The following is a 7,902-nucleotide window of genomic DNA, read 5'->3' on the forward strand; positions in this document are numbered from 1 at the left end:
CAATATTTCGACGGGCATTCAATATCGTCCATCCGAGTTTAATAGTAAATGCATTATCGACTCTGAATGTTTATCATGGGATACTAATGGTGTTTTCTTTTCTGAAAAAAGTGTTTTGCCTTCATTTTGTCTGTACAGAATGCGCATTTTTAAAATGTTACCAGCAACCTAAAAAATGCTATCATTTCAGCGGGCAGAAAAGAATTCAAAGAAGGAGGCAGGGCAATCGCAGCACGCTCATTTGTTGGCAGTGCTGAAAATGCCCGCAATTTGCCTTTATGCGTGGCGCTATTTTCACAACAGAATTCGAAGCCTTTTCGCACTTTTGCCTGTTTTTTTTAGAAAAGAACCTAAAAAGTAAATTTTCCGGGTAAAATGCAAAAAAAGTGCGCATTTTTTACAAGAAAAGAAAACGCCATAAGTCTGATGAACTTATAATGAACACCGAAAAAAGTCCATAGTTAAACTAACGCTAATTTTATTGCAAAAAAATTATTTGTTTGTAGTTAAATTTTATTATTTTTTGGCGAAATAATTTTTTATTTTATAAGAGGGTTTAATTTTGTGAATTGCAGTTAAATAGTTTCTGCTTTTAATAACGCTTTGTGGAAATCTCAAAATATTGAGTACAATTTAGTTCAATTTTCGCACAAGGTAGTTTATTCTTCCTACACTGAAAAAAAATATTGTCGTGAGTGCAAAGATTTCCTTAAAATACAAATGCGCTTAGCTTAGCATAGAAGACGCATTTCTCTGGGGCTAAATCACCGCAGTCGAAATCGAGTACTTCGTCATCGTAATATAGCTTACGCGGATCACCGTAGTCGTTATCGAATTGGTTCTACTCGAAGTTGAACACGATAGGTAGCATGCTGTCGAAAACGAAGTATGTAGTGATTTTAGAGAAAAGGAAAAATGTAAACAAAAAGAAACAAGAAGTTGGTGAAAATTTCAGTATTATTCCATTTTGTTGCATTTAGGTAAACGGATCAAAGAAAGAAATGCTCAGTAGCCGCTTCAAAAAACTTATTTTTCTAAGAACATATTTAAAAACTTCTTTTGACAGACGAAAACGTCTTTTAAATCTATGGATGTTAAAAGCACTCACTTCAAAATAGAATCACTTACTCTACTTCAGGCAATGCTAAATGACTGCTTTTGCCACAAATATTGTTCCTTATTAATGCCACGTTGCACTCATCCTCTGAATCGGAAGACGAGGAAAACAAAACAAGTATATGCCGAAGCTTATGTACCTTCCACCATTGATTGCGTAAAAACTGGGTTGCGGTAACGCTTGCCGATGGCAAGGTTTCTTAAAACTTCCTAACACCGTCTTCTTAATTGTATGTAAGTCCATACGTGGTATGTATTAAATTAACAAAATTTTCTATAGAAATAAAATTTTAACAAAATTTTCCATAGAAATAAAATCTTGACAACATTTTCTATAGAAATAAAGTTTTGACAAAATTTTATATAGAAATGAAATTTTAACAAAATTTTTTATAGAAATAAAATTTTAATAAAAGTTTCTATAGAAAAAAATTTTGACAAAATTTTCAATAGAAATAATATTTTGGTAGATTATTTTTGGCTCGAGTGGCAACCATGATTATGAACCGATATGGACCAATTTTTGTGTGATTGGCGATTGGCTATATACCGCACTCAAAAAAAGTGAACTCTCTATTTCACTAAAGCCAATTAAACTTTATTTTAGTTCATGGAATTATTATATATGGAGAAAGTTTCCTTTACTCTAATAATTTTTTGTGTACGTTAGTTAAATGAACTAAAAACACGGGGAAAAATAATACACAAATGAAGAAAAATTTTACTAAATTCGTACTTCTCCCAAAATAGTTCATTATTTTTTTAAATTTGTAAATTTTACTACAAATGAATCCATCATGAACTTCGTATATCACTAAAGACATTCTTGCAATTTTGAACTCCAAGTTTTTCCTTCAAACGACAAAATTTTCTTTAACAAGTGAAAAAACTTAGTTATGCCTAATAAATTTTCTTGAATTTGTCGAAAAACATTTACTTATTTTTATGATGTTTAGTTAAAATTTTCTACAAATATCCAAAATTTTCTAAAATTAACCGAAAGTTTTCTTCCTGGTGGGTTCACTGTTTTTTCAGTGCGATAGGGACCAATTTTGGTATGGTTTTTAGCGGCCATATACTAACACCACGTTCCAAATTTGAACCGGATCGGATGAATTTTGCTTCTCTAAGAGGCTCCGGAGGTCAAATCTGGAGAACGGTTTATATGAGGGCCATATATAATTGTGGACCGATATGGACCAATTCTGGAACGGTTGTTAGATACCATATACTAACACCATGTTTCAAATTTCAACCGGATCGGATGAAATATGCTTCTCTTACAAGCTCCGCAAGCCAAATCTGAGGGTCCGTTTATATGGGGCCTATACGTAAAAGTGGACCGATATGACCCATTTGCAATACCATCCGACCTACATCATAACAACTAATTGTGCCAAGTTTCAAGTCGATAGCTTGTTTCGTTCGGAAGTTAGCGTGATTTCAACAGACGGACGGACATGCTTAGATCGACTCAGAATTTCACCACGACCCAGAATATATATACTTTATGGGGTCTCAGAGCAATATTTCGATGTGTTACAAACGGAATGACAAAGTTAATATACCCCCAATCCTATGGTGCACCCAGAGAAGGAATATGATCACCTCAAACATGTTTCAAAAGCATCATGTTACTTTTTCACAGCGACCATGTATCATTTTTGTAGCAATAATATGCTTTTCTCGTCAAGCATAACATGCTTTCCGAAATGAGATACACAAACTCCGAGAAAAGAACATGGTTTCGACGAACATGCTACATGTTTTCCGTGAAAAAGTAACATTTTGCTCATGGATCATGGTTGGTGTGATCATATTCCTTCTCTGTGTGTGGAGGGTATAAGGAATATATCACATCAAACATGTTTCAAGAGCAAAATGTTATTTTTGTATGGTGACCATGTAACATGTTTGTCACTAAAATGTTATTTTCTCGTCAAATATAACCTGCTTGCCGCAATCAGATACATGTTTTCCGAGAAAATAACATGGTTGCGAAAAAAAATATACAAAATATACAAAAATAACATTTTTCTCTTAAAACATGTTTGAGGTGATCATATTCCTTCTCTGGGTGCAGGAATGTAAAAATAAGTAGTCGACAAAATAAATTACGATCGAATGCGGTGATCCAAAAATTCACTGCGATCGAAATGTTTCTCTATACGAAACAGAACTCGATGACGAATGCGGCGATTTGGCCCCTTCTTCTTTAGCTCGGAATCAATACCAAATTCAGTGTAAAGTGTAAAGACAAAAACCTTGGAACCGTTGGCTTTAGCAGTCAGAAGAAAATTCCCATCCACAATTAGAAATATTATACAGAGCTCCTTCGGGATGACTGAGAAATGGTTTCTAATCATGGGAAGAATGTTAAGCTTAATATTGAAGAAAGGGCGAGAATAGGCAATAGGGAAAAAGTGGGGACTAAAACCGAAAATTGTTCATTACCTATATACGGCAGTGGTTAGATCTATAATGCTTTATGCTGTTGCTGAGAAGTAATGAGCCAGCAAATGTTGGTATAAATATACAATCAGAAAGCTAATCTGCAATAATATCCTTGGACTCTCTGCTCCTCAACACGAAAATGACCAACTCTCAACGAGATGGCTGAGCTGTACAATATTCACCTAATATGGGTGCCTGTTTATTGCAATATTCCAAGCCAAAGGTGATAAAACTCATCCTTGGCAAATGTCCAAATACATTAAATATCCCAGCAAAACAAATTGGAAGTTCAAGATAAACTTAATTTTCACTTCACAACAAATTCTTTTGGGGTGATATATTAAAATCCTTTGATTTTTGAATTTTTCGAAATAAATTTAATATTTCGGAACTTTACCGTGTATAAAACGCAATAAACTAATGGAAATTACAAAAATTATTTTACTCGTAATAGTGTACCGATCCTTTTCTCGGCGGATGTGGAATTTGCAGGACCCCCAAATTTGGCTTGCAGACCCTCTAAGAGAAGCAAATTTCATTCGATCCGGCTGAAATTTGGTACATGGTGTTAATATATGGTCTCTAACAATCATGCAAAAATTGGTCCACATCGGTCCATAATTATATGTAGCCCCCATATAAACCGATCCCCCGATTTGGGTTTCGGAGCCTCTAAGAGAAGCAAATTTCATCCGATCCGGCTGAAATTTTGTACATGGTGTTAGTATATGGTATCTAACAACCATGCAAAAATTGGTCCACATCGGTCCATAATTATATATAGCCCCCATATAAACCGATCCCACGATTTGGCTTGCGGAGCCTCTAAGAGAAGCAAATTTCATCCTATCCGGCTGAAATTTGGTACAAGGTGTTAGTATATGGTCCCTAATGACCATGCAAAAATTGGTCCACATCGGTGCATAATTATATATAGCTCCATATAAACCGATCGCCAGATTTGACCTCCGGAGCCTCTTGGAAGACCAAAATTCATCTGATTCAGTTGATATTTGGTACGTGGTGTTAATATATGGCCTCAAACACCCATGCAAACATTGGTCGAAATCGGTCCATAATTATGTATAGCCCCCATATAAACCAATCCCCATATTAGACCTCCGGAGCCCCTTGGAAGAGCAAAATTCATCGGATTCGGCTGAAATTTGGTACGTGATGTTAGTATATGGTATCAAACAACCATGCATGAATTGGTTCATATCAGTCCATAATTATATATAGCCCCCATATAAAAGGATCCCGAGATTTGACCTCCGGTGCCTTGTGGAGAAGCAAAATTCATCCGATCTGGTTGAAATTTGGTACGTGGTGGTAGTATATGATATTTAGCAACCATGCCAAAAGTGGTCCATATCAGTCCATATATATAGCCCCTATATAAACCCGAGATCCCGAGATTTGGTTTTGGGGCCTCTTGGAGGAGTAAATTTCCTCCGAGTCAGTTGAAATTTGGTACATTGTGCTAGTATATGGCCGTTAACAACAATGCCTAATATCGGTCTATAGTTATATATAGCCCTCAGATAAATCGATTCCCAATCACACAAAAATTGGTCCATATCAAGTTCATAATTGTATATAGCCCCCATATAAGCGACCCCCATATTTCAATTCTGGCTCTCTACGTACCGTGCCAAAGTCCATATCGATTCGTAATTATTTGTAGACTTACATACCTTTTTGTCTAATATATACCACGTGTGGACTAACTCACAATTTAGAAAACGATTTAAGATACCATAACCCAAGTAATTCGATTGTGTATAACAGTCTTTCGTAGAAGTTTCTACGCAATCCATGGTGGAGGGTACATAAGATTCGGCCTGGCCGAACTTACGGCCGTTTATACTTGTTATACCCTATAACTTCTGCCAAAAAATGTGCCTACCAGAAATATTGTCGTTAGACCCCATAAAATATATACTGATCGGCTCAGAATCACCTCCAAAGTCTATCTAGTCCTTGGTGTTCGTCCGTCCATGTATTTGTTGTTCGCAGAATTTTGATGAAATTTAGTAATGGATGTTTTCATGACAGAAGGACAAACGCTATTGAAGCCAATCTTATTCAGACTTACACAGTCTTACACAAGTTTACATACCCCTGAGTTTTTAACTTTCTAACTAAACATGTTTCTTGTTGTTGTTTATAAACCACACTAACAAAATTTTGTTAAAAATTAACAAATACTTTGTTTTTCAAATTATTTTACAAAAATTAAAGCATGTATATGCATAGTTTATAATATTTTATTATTTAAATAAAATACAAATTCTTTAATCGTATGTAAACTTGTGTGAGACTGTGTACATATAGTTCTTACATAAATATATTGTCCGATTTTCACAAATTTGGCTACATTAGCCACACTCATTGACCGATTCCCACTTATTTAATAATTGACTCAATATTAGTGGCATACTAACTTTGTAAGCGCAAAATCAAATATGACTTCCAATACCAGGCATTTCATATTGATATAAAGCTCCTACAAACATGTATCCCTTAGTTTTCTTAAATATGGAAATACGGTTTATCTCCCATGATACCCCACAAATGCTCATGTTTATTATCCCTCTACTGAGTGATTTAGGGAACAATATAGTCGGCCCCGTCCGACTTTCTACATTACTCACTTGTTTTAAATGAATTCCGATATACTGAAATATCATCACAACTACAGAACTAATGCGAAATTAATACAGAGAAAATATTTGGAAGTTGTTGTAAAAGCACAACTTTAGAAGCACTTCCAAAAATGTGCTCCCAACATACTCTTTATTTTAACTACACAAGAAGTTCTTTTAATTCAATTTTTATAACTCGCCATTTTCATATTTTTATTGGGTATTTTTTTCAAATAGGTTAAAAACCGAGTAAGAATTAATAAAATGGTACAAATTACTCAAATTTTGTCCAAAAAAATGCAAATTCCATTCTAGAAAAATTGTGAACTTGAAAATTTTTGAAGTCAAACGTTTCAGATAAGCTTAGAATTGAGAAAAGTTATAGAAATTATTTATTTGGCAAAATATTACAAACTTTTTAATTCAATCCAAAACACTGAAATAACCCTCTGAATTAACCCTCTCACTACCGAAATAAACCTAATGTTAAAAACTTTAATTTTTCTTCTGTGTCTACTTGTACTAACAGCAAGTAGAACAAAAATTGTAATTTTGAGAACCTACCTCAATTACTTCAAGAGCTATATGAGCTTGTTCTGAAAATTTGATTGTTGAATTGTGACCAAACGGCCTTACGAAAATAAAGGGTGATACGGTCAAAATTTGGTCAAGGGAAAACGCGTGTAAATCGGTGAAATCGTTTATTTAAAAAATCAAATTAAATTTCTTTTTCAAGTTCAATTAGTATAAAATTCAGGAAAAATATTCACTTAGTCTTTCGCTTTTCCAAATCCGAATTGCCGGGCCTCACGCTTGACACCTGCCATCAGATTTTGTACAGCCACCTTGTCCACCTTCTTCGCCGCAGAAAGCCAGCTTGGCTTGAACTGCTGCTCGTCCTTAGCAGTTTTTTTGGTCTTCTTTAGGTTCCACTTGACAATAGCCCAGTATTTCCCAATTGGGCGGAGCTCTGGCGTGTTGAAAGGGTTCTTGTCCTTGGAAACCACCAGCACGTTGTTGGCGGCGTACCACTCCATGGCCTTTTTACCGTATGGCAAGATGCCAAATCCGGCCAAAACAGTACAGAACAACCGTGTGTCTTCAGGAAAGGCAGCAGACGTTTTTCAAACACTCTTTCACGTAAATTTCTTGGTTGACAGTCCCGGAAGCTATGAAAATGCTGCTTTTCAAGCCACAGGTACAGATGGCTTGCCAAACCAGATATTTCTTTGCGAACTTTGACAGTTTTATGTGCTTGAAAATATCTGCTACCTTTCCCCTTTCTTTTGCCGTATAAAACTCCTCTCCCGGAAGCTGCTTGTAGTCGGCTTTGGCGTAGGTTTCGTCGTCCATTACCACGCAGTCAAACTTCGTCAGCATCGTCGTGTACAACCTCCGGGATCGCGTTTTGGCCGTCGTATTTTGTTTATCATCGCGATTTGGAGTCACTACCTTCTTGTAAGTCGATAGTCCGGCTCGTTTTTTGGCTCGATGCACGGTTGTAGACGATACACCCAGCTTATTTGCGGCATCTCGGAGAGAGAGGTTAGGGTTGCGCTTGAAACTACCGGCAACTCTCTTTGTCGTCTCAGCGGCTTCCGGTTTTCGATTTCCGCCCGATCCAGACTTCCTGGCTGTCGACAAACGTTCCCAAACACTTTACATTACATTTGTAACGGTTGAT

The sequence above is a fragment of the Haematobia irritans genome, chromosome 3 (genome assembly GCF_050003625.1).
Source record: "Haematobia irritans isolate KBUSLIRL chromosome 3, ASM5000362v1, whole genome shotgun sequence".
Taxonomy (NCBI): Eukaryota; Metazoa; Arthropoda; class Insecta; order Diptera; family Muscidae; genus Haematobia; species Haematobia irritans.